Source organism: Nannobrachium achirus (genome assembly GCF_963921795.1).
Source record: "Nannobrachium achirus genome assembly, chromosome: 20".
NCBI classification, from domain to species: Eukaryota; Metazoa; Chordata; class Actinopteri; order Myctophiformes; family Myctophidae; genus Nannobrachium; species Nannobrachium achirus.
The window spans coordinates 31619123-31635262 of NC_137827.1; positions in this window are offsets into that span (position 1 = coordinate 31619123).

The following is a 16140-nucleotide window of genomic DNA, read 5'->3' on the forward strand; positions in this document are numbered from 1 at the left end:
CTGTATGTGTAAGTGTGTATTATTTGCTGTATGTGCTTATAAATGACATTCCATCGAGGACCACAAAACAAGTGTTAGGCCTACAGACTTTAACATGTTATCCTCTGGAAAACAGATTACTTTAAAGTTGAGCACAGACAAACAGAATAAATAATCAAAAGCAAGACAATTAATTAAATTGAGTAAATGTTGGTTTAGAGAGTGAGGACAGCAACAACAGGCAACACGGATCGAGAGTTGAACCCAGGAGAACATTGTGATGATGTGGTGCTCATTCAGCGTAAGCCAGCCTCCAGGTAAGATGTTCACTGGTGGGGTGGCTAATAACATTAACATGTCTGTGGAAGAAATGGTTTCATAACCTAAGGGAATGGACACAACCGAGCTGCCTGAAAGAGCAGGAGACTCACATTAGAAGACAGCAGGAGATGGAGAGACGGATCATGCTGAGAAGGTGGAGGAACATGACGGGTCTGCGGGGGCACTTCTCTCAAATCCTCCTCTAACTGCAACCCCTGCAGAGGGAGGAAGAGTCGGGAGGAGGGAATTAGCATGAGTGCAGTGCTACCCTCTGACATTACCTTCTAACGCTCGACGCAGGGAAGCTTCTTGAACTCTGAATCAATGAATATTCATTGCACATCCTTGATTAGTCACAATTTGAACGTGTGTGAATGTGCATAGAGTGGAGCATATTGATATTGCACAGTTATAGGTCAGCAGCAAAGATACACAAGTACATTTAACATAAATCCCTGGCCTGGCACAAATTGTAAAATGATATGGGAGCCCACATACTGCCGCCTGGCCTCTCCATATTGCAGGGTGTGAGATGTTAGCATCCTTTCAGTAATTGTATTGCACTACACTTACCAGACCTGCACATAACAGTATTTGCAAACCATTCTTCGTACTTGTTGTGCCTTACACAGTAGAAATCCTTTAAACAATTCAAATGAACACTCAGTATCTGTACCTGTAGTCCCAGACTATTGGAACGGGATGGGTCAGTTTTACTGGGTCAGGACAGCAGACTGTGTCTGGCTCATCAGATGCAGAAAAGTATAATACATCACAACTTTCAAATTAATTCTAAAGGAGTACAGAAACATTTCTGGTAGACATTGTGTTATCCTGTGGCAAAATCCACCCATCTGGTAGTCCAAGCCGGTTAACAAACACACACTGGGAATGATCAGATCTATACTACTATGCTGACCGCAGCCTATATTACCATGTAAAACAAACTAACTAGATGTATAATTAATAAATACTTTTATAATTGTAGGAGTGCAAGTACTACCAACTGAGTCAGGATATGAAACCTTGTGTAGATTCAGGATGCAAAGGATTGTGGGATGAAAAAATACAGTATATGATGAAAAAGAAAACTTGACAAAGGCATTTCAAACAAAGTGTTTAGATTATTTAACAAAGCAATTAGAAACTGAAATAATCAGAATTCTTCTTTCTGACAGAGATATGTTTATACAATTCTGTCTGCTACACAGACCTACGGTATGCTGCGAAATTGAACGTGAGCCTGTTTTAGGACAGATTTATTTTGCTTCCCAAAACCCTGTAAACTGATCACCAAGCGCAGTGAAGAGAGTGTTTTATACTCACTCAACTTGTCGCTCATCAAAAACGACAGATTTTCAAGCTAACGAGTAACAACGCAATGTTGGAATTAATTAGGTGAGTGAGTGAGTGAGCGAGTGAAGGATAAACGAAAAAGACGGTGTGTGTGTGTGTGTGTGTGTGTGGGGGGGGGGGGGGGGGGGGGTCTCTGTGCAACAGCATCTGTGTGTTTTAGTGTGTGGGAGCCATAGAAGTTGTCAACACACAGCTCCTTGTGTGCAGTATCTCCATTGCGTCATGGTGGCACTAAATTATATACACGGTGAGCCAGGTTAATGCCGTTAAAAGCAATGTGAAGTCTCTCTGGCTCTCTCTTTCTTTCTCATTCTATCACTTCTCTGTCCATCTCACTCTTACTCAGTATTCTATACCCACACTCCCACCCTTATCCACCCCCCCCCCCCCTCCTCCCTTTATCTTGCATTCAATCTTTACTCCATCTGCCACATGATGGTCCATCACACAGCACATGTCCCCTCATAACTCCAATCTCCTTGTCATGTCTGTTCAATTGAAAATGCTTAATTGGTATTGGTACTGCTGGCATTGTCTCACTTCGCCAAAGCAATACAACAATGTCAAATTCACAGAAAAAAAAAAAACACACCACAAAACACTCACTGTCAGATGCCCTATGATGTATGACTCCACCTTTTGGCAAGGTCTCAGCCCAATCCAGATACCGCTCTGGACAATACAAAAACAAACAAACACAAACAGACCGCTTACAGGTGACTGTGGAAACCAAGTTGATCATGGGATCCACATGGGAACGGCATGGGTCCAATGTGGTTCTCGGACCTCATGTGGCCACGTCATTGATTCCATTATACTAGTAAGACGCCTCAGGGCGACATGACCTCGCCCTAAAGGGCCAAATCTTGGCCATCTGGCCAGTGAATTATATCGGACCAGTTACCCATATATGGAGACCCCTGCGTGATAGTCAACAATGTTAAATGTCAAAACATGCCCATATATGGGCATTACCAAATATGGGCATTCCCAGATATGTCCTTAATATTGATAACATTGGGAGTGGGACAGGGATATATATCAATGACATCAGGGATCTTCATATATGGGCATAAAAGGGATAACCATATATGGACTTTTACATAGGTGATGTCACCTGTGATATCACCTGTGATGTCCAGGGTTTGATCTTTGATGAGGTGATGTCATGTGACACCACTTCCTGTACTGACTGAAGGACTGACTGAAGGACTGACGGACAAGCTGCGACATTTCTCATGGTATACTGCGACCTTCGGTCGCAATATAATGATTAATGGAGGTAATAAGTTAGAGGCAGTGTGCACAAGAAATATTGCGTTGACCGGTTCTGGATGCTCTGGATGAATAAACAGCAGCTACAGACCAACTAATAGTCACAGCATAAATAAATAAAAAGAGAAGAAGGTGGATACGATTAGTAGCAGCCAGGACCCCTGGTGCTGGAGAGAACTTTTTCTTTTTTGGTAGGAACTTTTCTAATACAAAGCAGGACACCTGTTGTTGGTTGCACACTCTAGACTGCAGCTGTTGCATTTGAGCTGACGTGAGAGAGTGAACTTTCTCCCAAATAGGTAACATTCATTACATTAGCCTTAACCTCACCTACCAGGCTTTCTGGGGGAAAGCCTGGTGTTCGTTCACAACATGCCGTTTGGTTTCCGCCTAAAGCACGGAAACCACTATAACAAGCGACGTCACTTTGTTTTGGTTCCCCCGTTTGTTTCCCCAATCCCTATTAAAATGCTGGAATAGCCTAGTGTAGTCTTGCCATTCGCTACCAGTTGTACTAAAAGATGCATATACCAAACGAATTTTTCAAAAGCAAAACTACTCCGCATCATGGAGTTCATTAGGTAGGCTCTAAAAGTATGTCCTTGAGCGCAGGGGAATATTTTGGGTTAAAACTGAATCCGGTTTGATCTTTCTGGCAAATTGTAGTCCTTTGAGTACTACAACATGTGTTTGTGGTTTCCGCTCCAGACTGGTTACAACCCTGAAAAGTGAAGTGATCCCAGACTACATTAGCCTATTATAACCAGCGAGGTTGCGCTAATACAACAGAGACTGACATAATGGGCATTCCCAAATATGGTCTTAATATTGATGACATCAGGGATCTCCATATATGGGCATAAAAGGGATTGTATCCCAGATGATGCCCTGCTAGGGAAACCACACTAACAGAATCCATATATGGCCAAGACAGATGGCCAAGACAGATGGTCACTTTTCGCCCTTAGGCGTCTTAGTGGTTTATTTAGTTATTAAGTTATTTTACAGCTCAGTCTTAAACTAAATATGTTGTCTTCTCTCCCAAGCCTGCAATATAAAACCTGCTATAAAAAAGGTTTCCTTCCTGAAGCACTGAATACATTTCTGTTGACCATGCTCAAACACATTCTGTGGTTTGTTTGGTTTTTGAGGAAGCAATTGTTTTCCAATCATTTCAGTATGTGCTACTATTGTTTTTGTCAAAATCATTGAATTTCACAGCATGTTAAAGTGGTTTTGATATGAGTCTAGTAAAAGCCTCTAAACAAAAATGTGTTTATGGTTATGCAAGATATTTGAGTGAGTCCTGCAACAATAATACACGTGCTTACATAAAACTTTCAAAAAAACTTTTGGCTTTTATGAACACCCTAGACAGATTTTAATTTGCTTAATTCAATATTTAGATATTTTGTGTAAATGTTATCAGGCCCTCCTCCTTCAGGACCCCTCCCCATACACACCCATTGTAACTTCAAACGCCATTTTAACCATGATAGAGTCATTAAAAACACACATAATCTTTTCTGGTGACTCATACTACCCTCTTAATACGTGAGCTGGTCGTGTTTTTCTATAATGTTTTTCAATTATTTTTAATAATTTTGTATTGTATTTAATAGTTTCCATTTTCCCAAAGAATTATTACAAATAAATGAAAACAAGTTATCGGAAAAAACATGGCCAGCTCACGTATTAGGAGGGTAGTATGAGTCACCAGAAAAGATAATGTGTGTTTTTGATGAATTTATCACAGTTAAAATGGAGTTTGAAGTTACAATGGGTGAGCCAAGGCGGTGGGATTCCATGCTGACCAGCTTGGCCTCATAGATCCGTGGAGCTGGAGGACCAGGTTCCCCTCTAACAAATTTACAATGGGTGTGTACGGGGAGGGGTCTTGGAGGAGAAGGGCCTGATAACATTTACATCATATGTAAATATTGAATGAAGCAACTTAAAATCGAAGTGAAATATCCCTTTAAACATTAAATATAAAAAGAAATAAAGAAAGAAATAATGCAACACAATAACATTTTAAAAATGGGGTTAAAACAGAGCTGAATGAAGTACCGTATGAAGGGAAGGTCATTACATAATTTTAATATGTATTCTAACATCTGCATAATGAATTATATAAGTAGATATGAGTCATAGAGTACCCAAGTCCTGACATCACTCCCACTACCCACTGGGTCAAGGCGTTATTCTTTCGGAATTCCCATAGGGAAATCTTAGATCACGTCTAAGATTAAATAACCACCCGTCGATTTTGTCAGGTATGTGACTCTGTTTCGTTTCTGACACAGACACAGACTGACTCTTTATACTGTATATCCCATTGGATTTAGTTGTGCGGTTTAAAAGGACCATTTAAGTCTACACTGTTGTAGTGCTAGCTTGAATATCTGTTATTCTTTGGGAGTGACACCATTGTGTGACAACATATAAATTAGGTTTTTACAGGAGGGTTCTGCCAAAAAGCCTATCAATTATTTGGGGAAGTGACTGAAACCACAGAGAGACAGCTTCAGTCGCATCCGAGCCAACAGGCTTCTCATTCAGACTTGTAATGTAATGGTTCTATGAAATGTCAAGCATGGTTCTATGAAATGAAGCCCAGGCACCAGTTGGAGAGAGGGCGAGATCATTTAGCGACCTACAACCGGGTTGCAACGTGGTCGGTAGTTAACTGCAGGCAGGTCGGTAGATTTAGCGACCAGGTCGGTCGATTTAGCGGCGCGGTCGGTGATTTACCGGGCCGGTCGGTTGATTTAGCGACCCGGTCGCTCGATTTAGCGACCCGGTCGCTGAAAACTACCGACCACGTTGCGACCCGGTTGTAGGTCGCTAAATGATCTCGCTCTTACTGACCAGTTGGTCACTTACTCACTTCATTAGAAATGTGTGTGTCCCCTTGCAGCACAGACATTCTGTGTTTGTGAGAGAGCGAGAGAGAGAGGCGATTCGTGTTTTTACCTATAACTCCACCAATCAGTGTCAAACTTTGTATGCGCAATCCCTAGAGGCCAAGGAAAAAACATTTCCCAGCTTTTTTCACATCAGCCTTTTATAGCGCCACCAGGAGGCCGACTTGTGTAAAACACATTTTTTGGATATTATTCCTTCAGATTCAAAATCACACACTGACACAGTAGTACACATGTCTCTACAGTCATGACGGATCTGTCCGATATTTCATATTCCATCCTGATTGGCTAAGATTGGCCTCCAAACTTGGCAGGATTGGTCCGTTTTGAACAAAATGCCTCAAATCATGAACGCAGCTTGCGCTTTCCATGAAACTTTGCACGCACATTCCCAATAGGTCAAGGAACAAATGCCACCCTTTTCACATTGGCCTGTTATAGTGCCACCATCAGGTCGACCTTTGCAAAACAATTTTTTGTAACAAAATCATGCATGCAGCGTCCGTGAAGCGGCCGTGAAAGGCCGAAGAAGACCTGCCACCATTTTCACATTGGCCCATCATAACGCCACCAGGAGGCCAGAATAACCTTCCTGACCTGGTGGAGACATGTGCTCGGAAGAGCACTGCTTCTAGTTAAATGATCAAATGGCTAATTGTGTTCTTATCACTCTTAGCACCAGCAGGCGTGCACACGCAGGGACACGCTCGCACACAGGCACACAGGCATGCAGGCACGCACAGACACGCAAACATTCAGACACACACAAAGAAACGTTTGGATTCGGATGCACTTGTAACACCACAACTGTATTTGTTTTGACCTTCATAATGTGTAGGTGAGAAACATTAGGCCAGGTCTTATTTGTTGTGTTTGGGAGCCTATATTTAGCCATTTCTCTGACCTGGTGACCAGCAGGAGAAGAGAAGCAGCCAGCAGAGAGGTGTCACAATGTGATTCACTGTCTCTGTGGGAAACTAAACTAAATCCTAACACTTGTGTTAGGTGTGAATACACAGAACAGATGTACATGCCAAATGTGCTGAACAGTACTGGATGCACATCCATGAATGCAAGTATGAGCATGCCATGTATGCACGCATACAGTATACCAGTATGCACATTAGCAATTATGTGTCCATGAATGCATGCATACACAACCCCTATTGCCAAACATGCCCTCGAATCTACACCCTGGAACCTTTCAACACATGAACCAGCTCATGCCCCTACAGTATACTGTGCATGTCATAAGAGTCGAAAAGCTGCAGAAATTGGCAAACATTCTGTGATATTAGCAGATCTACAAGCTCACATCAGGACACAACGCGCTTTGTGAGGTTGTTGATAAGCTATTTTTGCCAAAATAATTTGGTGTAGAATGGAAAAGAAGAGGAGACCAAGTACTTTATAAACCCCTGAGGGTTTAAGTGGTAAAATTGGTGTACTGTATATACTGTAGTACGGGAAAACTTTGCTTGAGCCAAGTTGTAGAGGGCCATTCTTACATATGAACTCGATAACATAAGCACCTATTGTTGACACTATATGTTGTTGGTAAAATACCATGAATATAAGGACCTTGAGTGTAAAACTCGACAACCGAAATATGATTCCACGTCTGAAACGATACAAAACGTTTGCTAGAATTCAGCTCATTATGTGCTTTTTGTATAGGGTTTTGTTATTTCTCTTTGCGAGTGTTTGCAGAAATGTCCTATCCTTTCAGAGAGTGCTTGAAAATGAGAGAAGAGGATGGTGGAGTGACATGGAGAGGAGTGGAGAGAGAAGACAAGGCTTAGAGAGCGCGAGAGAATAGCTCTTACGGTATAACAGGGGTGGGGGAGGGGGGCTATACCTGAGTGGATCCCTGATATATCCATTCTTAAATAATGACATGAATATTTCGGAGAGGTGGCCTCTAACTTTGCACTGGAAATCACGGTGAGCCCTGCAATTTTAAAGCCCAGAGGCTTCAATTATTCAGATTTCATTCCTTTAACAATATTTTTCCATCACAGGACAATTTAGCCAGGTAGTAGAATATGGACTTTTTTCCCTCTTCTTTCGCCTCTGAAAGCACTCATCTCAGCGTGTGAGGAGAAGAACACGTCCAACATCTAGGACAGAGACATCGCCTGAACAGAAAGAAACAATGGCAATGGCAGCTGTAGGGGGAAAAGTGGGGGATAAAAGGACTACACTGTCATTGTCAAATAACCTCTGGTCTAAAGGAGTTCAGTTGTACATTTTCCCATTTGACTGGTATAGCATATATTTATGTATTCTAGTGATGTGTTACATTGGTTTGGATGGATGCAATCATTCATGTCAGTGATTTTGGATCATTCACTGTCAAGCTAAAGGTGCAGCGTATTTCTTCAACTAACCGGTTCTCAAGCTTTTGAATAAAAAAGAAATTGTAGAATATAGCGATACGTGGTTGAAGTGATCTTTGATGCTATACATTTTGCTGGGGACCCCCTGGAACCCACTCAAAGATCCGTGGGGGTCCCTGGAGCCCACTTTGAATACCACTGAAGTAAGCCACTGCACCCACAGCATCCCCATAAGAAAGCTTTCTTATGACTTTATTGTAGCCTATATTTAGACCATGTGAACCACAGACTGACTGACAGCCATATGAATGGAAGGAAGAGAAAGAAAAGAAAGAAAGAAAGAAAGAAAGAAAGAAACCCATATAGCTTGATACTCACAGCTAACCCTTACCTGTTGTAGTCAGCATCTGGGGGATGGCATACTGGCATCCAGAGTGGTCTGCGCTGCAAAGCCCCCTGGGAAAAGCATTACATGGCATCAATTATCGCCATGATGTCAGGAGATGCCACAGGGCCCAGGCGTGCCATCATTATTTAAGCCTTAATTAAGAGCTGTTTACCTTCCTTTGATTGTCTGGAAGGGAACGTGTTGTCAGCAGACAGTCACTCACTTAGCATTCTCATTCACGCATGCGGCATGCAGTTATACTCACTCACTCATTCAATCTTTCTTTCTTTTTGTTTTAAATGTAGGCTATTTATCACTCATGCATTTACTTATGCTATTCACCCCTCACTCACACTCATTCACCCCATCACCATCACCCGCTCACTGACTGCACTCACATTGAAAAAGAACGAACACGACCAAAACTAATCTCTACGAACGAGACATGTTGTCCGTGATATTTGTAGGCTAGAATCGTTCGCTAAAGGAAATCCATCTGGTCTAACGTTTCCCTCAAATACCTATCTGTATATTGTGAACATACAGGGCTATTATCAGCCCCTTTTACGCTCACTTTCACACAATTAAGCGGCAAACTGATCTGCATTAAGTGGCAGATGGATTTCCAATGACTTGAAAACGATGAAAAATCCCTCGCCAGAACCTTACCTCTTTGTTTCAAGCACCCTGTTTTTCAGCGGCAGCGTTTTTTCTTTTTTTTTAAGGAAAACTCGTGTTTTTCTCCGTTTATCACTGCTGGTTAGTGATCAGTAGTAGGCAGCGTCAGCGGCGTAGCCCGGAGCACTGCTTCGTTTGCACAATTCCTCTCACTGATCATTAAAACCCTCCATCTGTTCGCACTCCAGGGGAGATTTCATCTCCTTATACCTACGTTCTCGGTTATAGCCTCGCTCTGTCCTCTTTTCTTTCTTCTGATCTGTTCACTTGTTCCAACAACGGCCTAGGAGGACATCTCATGGCACCTTAAGCGCTCCAGACGGATAGAGGTTGGTCCGGGTGATGAGTGGCATCGCTCGGCATGGCTCCGTCCGTCCTCTTCGGTGCGGCTCCCGGGGGGAGTTGAAAGAGCTGCCGCCGCTGGTCCCCGGAGGAAACGCAACAGTGTTAGCTGAAGATGTGATAGGCCTGTCACCTGTGGGAGGGAGGGGTGACACATGCAACGCTTTGTGGCATAGGCTATACAACCTCACCCTCAGAGATTAAAGAGAGACTTTTGAACGCCGTTAAAGCGTTTTTTCTTTTTTGTGGTCAGTTGAAATCTGCTAGGGGTCCAACCTATGTTCCCCAGGTTCTATGTTCCCCAGGTTCTATGTTCCCCACCTCAGTCACAGCATTAGTTTAGTGAGGTTATGGTTAGGGTTAGGGTTAGGGTTGGGGGTAGGTTTAGGTGGTAAGAAAGTGGGGAACATAGAACCTGGGGTACATAGAACCTGGGGAACATAGGTACGGTCCCCTAAAGCAGTGGTTCTCAAACCAAGGGTCCATTTGGTTCCTCCTAACTATCATTTAGCTGGAGACCCCCAGGAGGAACTCCCTCAAGGAACCCTGGAACCAATGGCCTAAAGCGCACTATAGGGTAAGCCGCTGTCCATGGTGCTGAACTTCAGTTGCAGGGTAGAACCAAACAGAAGCTTTTTAGCCTATATTTAGCCACACAAGCACACATCCAACTCAAGACATCACTTTGAGAGTTAATTGAATTGGGAAAAGAAATTCACATGCACATTGGCTACTCATGTGTCGAGTTTAGCCTAATGGAGGTTGCAATTAAGCTTTAGCCTAGATTTCATTTGAGCTCGAGTGGCTTTCTCGTTAGGCCGTCAAAAAGACGGAAGTCCAACAACTGACCACCCGTGGCACCCAAAGTGTTTCATCCCCGATTAAGAATAAGAACAGGGATTAAATATAAATCTTGATCCGGAAAATTGCTCTCTCTCTCTCTCTCTGGATGAGCTGGGTTTGTAGTGGGGGGTTGATGAAGACAGAACAGCGGGAAGCTTGAAGATTACTCCTCAAATTGAATCAAATTGTCGACACTTAACAGCAGTTATCAGACGACCTGCCCCGCAGCGCTGATTGATTAGAAACAGCAAACACACATACACAGCAAACACGTGCGTGTGCGCAGACGAGCTCAATAGCGCATGTGCGCAGACCACAGCCGTACACATCCCAGGACACACACACGCACGCACACACGCACACACACACACACACACACACACACACACACACACACACACACACACACACACACACACACACACACACACACACACACACACACACACACACACACACACACACACACACACACACACACACACACACACACACACACACACACACACACACACACGTCCCCGCTTCATGTCTTGAGTTCATTATTGCCTTGGCAGGGCTCCTCAGAGGAGGTGGTTACAATGGCAACAGCAGGATACAGTGTAGTCTCGCTACTCTAGTGGAGTCAGTAACGCACTTTTTACTTCAAGTCATGATGCAAAGGTCCCCTTTGGTATGGAAGTACCTTAGGGCCATAGGAAAGAATTTATCCAAAGAGACAAGTTAGATCACCCTTCATTTTCTTTTTATAGCCATTTTAAAAATGGCCGCCGATAATAAACCACTATTACACCAGACTCCATATCTTTGCTTCTGTTAGAGATATAATAATAATATTGGTGTCAAAGTATACATTTTTGGGGTCTAGGAATTCAATTAAATAGGTTTCAAAGCAAAAAACCCAATACTTCACTAATTAACATGACAGCGGGGGGTAAAATATGCAAATTTCATGAAAAATAACACATTTTAACAGGGTAACTTACCCCCCCACCCCTCCCCCTAAACTTTGATTCACCTTTCCTTTGGTATGGAAGTACCTTAGGGCCATAGGAAACAATTTATCCAAAGAGACAATTTAGATCACCCTTCATTTTCTATCTATAGCCATTTTAAAAATGGCTGCCGACAATAAACCACTATTACACCAGACCCCATCTTTGCTTCTGTTAGAGCTATAATAATAATATTGGTGTCAAAGTGTACATTTTTGGGGTCTATGAACTCAATTAAACAGGTTTCAATGCAAAAAACCCAATACTTCATTAATTAACTTGACAGCGGGGGGTAAAATATGCATATTTCATAAAGAATTATATGTTTTAACAGGGCAACTTGCCCCCCCACCCCTCCCCTAAACTTTGATTTACTTTTCCTTTGTACCTTAGGGCCATAGGAAAAAAACTAATCCAAAGAGACAAGTTAGATCACCCTTCATTTTCTATTTATAGCCATTTTAAAAATGGCCGCCGACAATAAACCACTATTACACCAGAACTCATATCTTTGCTTCTGTTAGAGCTACAATAATACAGTCTGTCTTGCACTTCCAATGAAGTGTATCACTGCTTGGTGGCATGTGATCAAAGTATCGTCCTTTGTGAAGGAAGAGGGAGAGTAGAGCATTAGGACACAGTCCTAATGTCGTCCCCGGAAACACCATACAGCTTCTGGAGACATTTCTAGAGAATGGGTGTGTGGGTGGAGATCATCTCAGTGGTGGGGCTAGGGCCAGAGAGCAGCTGAAGAGGTAAGGTGAGTTCAGGAAAGGACTGCCACACAGACTGTCTTCTTGCCCTTGCCAAAGGCTGTGTTGCTCCCCATTAAAGCATGGAATGCTGGCAGTGCCATTGCCTTGGATGGTCCAAGACTGTGAGCAATGGCATGTGCTGGAATATACCTGGTAAGGGAAAAATTATCCAAAAGAAGGGGAATGTCATAGACAAATTCGCTTCAGTCTGGGAGAACACCAAATACCATCAGTCATAGAGAAGCCGGTAATGAGCCTTGGAAATGTCTTCAACCGCACTCTGAATGACAAGAGATTCCATCAAGGCAACCAGTGCTGACCTGGAGGGGGCTCCCTGGAAGATTCAAGGCCTGTGTCTACCAGCATGAAATGCACCCAAAAATCCTCTGGCCTCTACTCATCTATGATCTGATGGCTGAATGAAGATGGCTGGGATTGCCACGCAGCCTATAAGCAAAATTGGGCTATGCAGGAACACCAATAAACTCAGGCTTTGTTTCAGCTCAGTCGGGGAGGAGTTTGTGGCACAGGCACAGGAAGATCTGCAGTACACATCCTGAGCACACAGGTACATATCCTGAACATATCCTGATCAGCTGCTCCAATGCGCTGGGTGAGTCCTTAGGGCCGGTTTCTTTTCTGACCAGGTCCTGAAATCCATTGCTTAAGCAATCAGCAAGGGCATCAAGGGCATCCAATACTCCCAAGCCACAGCTAACGCCATTCACTGTGTCAAGGAAGGGAAAAGGCCAGAGAAAACACCAAAGAACTGCTCTGCTGGTTTGCTCTCCACAGCCCGAGACTGAGTGATGACAGTTGAGAGGCAGCTGAAAATTCCACCACACATCACCCAGTCCAGATTGAGACCTGACATAATCTGGTCGTCTGGAATTTGCCAGTCACTCCCTAAGCACAGCTACGCCACTGTGCATAACAGTTGCCAACAAAAAAGAGACATGCAGCAGAAAAGGCCTCCAGATTAAGAGGGGAGAGCAGTGGGGACAGAAGCATGTCACTTGGATACATAACGAGGTCTGATCAGCTTCAGTCGGGTCGCCTGAGGAGGCCGACTCTTGCAGGACCCAAAACACCCAGTGGCTCCAGGAAACAACACTGATGATGTGTCCAAGTTTGCATCAGTAAATGATTTGTTAACTGTTAATGAAATGTGATAATTATTTCACCTCCATTTTGAGTGTAATGAGAAAACTATTGTTTTTTTTGTTGTTGTCTTGAAACCAATTTAATTGGATTCCTTTACCTCAGAAATGATATCTCTATCAGAAGCAAAGATATAGGCTGTGATGTATTGCTGTAAGTGTAAATTATGGCTGCCATTTTTTTTAAACATGTATATTTCAGAAATGAAGGGTGATCTAATTTGTCTCTTCAGATGGTTCTGCTGTATTGTTTTGAATTGTGGCAGCCATTTAAAAAATGGCTATATAAAAAAGGAAGGGTGATCCAACTTGTCTCTTTGGATTAGTTTTTTCCTATGGCCCTAAGGTACTTCCATACTAAAGGAAAAGTAAATCGAAGTTTGGGGGAGGGGTGGGGGGGTAAGTTATCATTTTTCATGAAATTTGCATATTTTACCGCCCGATGTCATGTTAATTAGTGAAGTATTGGGTTTTTTGCTTTGAAACCTGTTTAGTTGAATTCCTAGACCCCAAAAATGTACACTTTGACACCAATATTATTATAGCTCTAACAGAAGCAAAGATGGGGTCTGGTGTAATAGTGGTTTATTGTTGGCGGCCATTTTTAAAATGGCTATAGATAGAAAATGAAGGGTGATCTAAATTGTCTCTTTGGATAAATTGTTTCCTATGGCCCCAAGGTACTTCCATACCAAAGGAAAGGTGAATCAAAGTTTAGGGGGAGGGGTGGGGGGGTAAGTTACCCTGTTAAAATGTGTTATTTTTCATGGAATTTGCATATTTTACCCCCCGCTGTCATGTAAATTAGTGAAGTATTGGGTTTTTTGCTTTGAAACCTGTTTAGTTGAATTCGTAGATCCCAAAAATGTACACTTTGACACCAATATTAATATGATAGCTCTAACAGAAGCAAAGATGGGGTCTGGTGTAATAGTGGTTTATTGTTGGCGGCCATTTTTAAAATGTCTATAGATAGAAAATGAAGGGTGATCTAAATTGTCTCTTTGGATAAATTGTTTCCTATGGCCCCAAGGTACTTCCATACCAAAGGAAAGGTGAATCAAAGTTTAGGGGGAGGGGTGGGGGGGTAAGTTACCCTGTTAAAATGTGTTATTTTTCATGGAATTTGCATATTTTACCTCCCGCTGTCATGTTAATTAGTGAAGTATTGTTTTTTTTTGCTTTGAAACCTGTTTAGTTGAATTCGTAGACCCCAAAAATGTACACTTTGACACCAATATTATTATTATAGCTCTAACGGAAGCAGAGATATGGGGTCTGGTATATTGAGGATTATTATCGGCGGCCATTTTTAAAATGGCTATAAATAGAAAATGAAGGGTGATCTAACTTGTCTCTTTGGATAAATTCTTTCCTATGGCCCTAAGGTACTTCCATACCAAAGGGGACCTTTGCATCATGACTTGAAGTTAACAGCTTATTTTTCGGCGTTACTGACTCCACTACTCTACTATGAATGGAAAGTTTTTACTCGGGGTGAAGTCAAGCGCACATACACACGTGTGGCACGCCACGCCACGCCACGCACGGGTAGCGCAGTCTGTGCCCGCGCTAACATGGTGCGCGTGCTGAACAAATCCAATGTTCTGCTTGCTATGTGGGGGCGCACATGTCCGTACACATTTGAGACGATACACTACTACTTATTGTCTCCACCAGCCGTAAGGCATGAGGAGACTATGTTTTGTTTGCGTATGCGGCCGACTTGTTCTTCGGGGTGCAGACAGAATGAGAATGAGATGGAATTGGCTTTGACAGTAGGCTATATACACGAGATATGCACCAAACCTTTCTAACAAGAGCCACCAGTTAGTGTTGACAGCGCAAATCTGGTTCCTGTGAGCAGTCATGCGCTGGCAATTGGCTAGTAGTACCAGACAGTACGTTACTGTACGGTTCACTGTGTGTGACATAAGTTATAACTCTGAACCCAAATGTTGCTATTCAAGAGAAATAGGCTGCTGAGATCCAGGCTAGCCAACTAGAGGCTGGTTTAGACAATTCCCTCTGCAATATTTGACACGTTTCTATCTGCATTTGTAATATAAAAAAAGCAAAGATATTTGGACAACCTACTGTACATTAAAAGCTACAATCTTGTATTTGTATCTACAGTAGTAGGCCTATGCCCTGCTTTTAATTCGGAGAAACAGAGGTATCATTTCATTCAACAGTTACTATTGTTTGACAGTTCGCTACAAGCCTTCACTGTGAACATGTTAGGCAAAACCTATTAACACACCGTTTTGCCAGACTCCGCTTCAGTTATTAATTACATCAGTGGCACAACCCCAATGTCTAATTCAATTCTGCCTCCACTCATGATTGCACAGAGGCACTCATGCAAGAACACACACACACACATTGACTCTTCCCTTGGGGGATTGAGTTAGCAATCAGGTGTCAGCCATGCATGAGCATCAGTGTTTGTGTGTGGAGCAAAGCCCCTCCATAAATTCAACTCCTATGAGGTTATGCAGGGAGGTGGGGGAAACCACCATGTGTGTGACAAACTATGTCTAATGATGATGCAACCCACCCTGAGTCATCAGCGTGGAAACATTTACTGGCATTGTGACCTGGTTGTTTTGTCATATCAAACTAGATGCATTTCCGTCTTACTTTATTGCTCCCTGCACCAACATACCACTGCCACATCACCCAATTATATTATTCTATCTATTCATTACTTTTTCAATTAATTGTGTTTATAACAAATAAACTTAAATTCTGTGTGATTGTTTATAATCACCAGTAGATG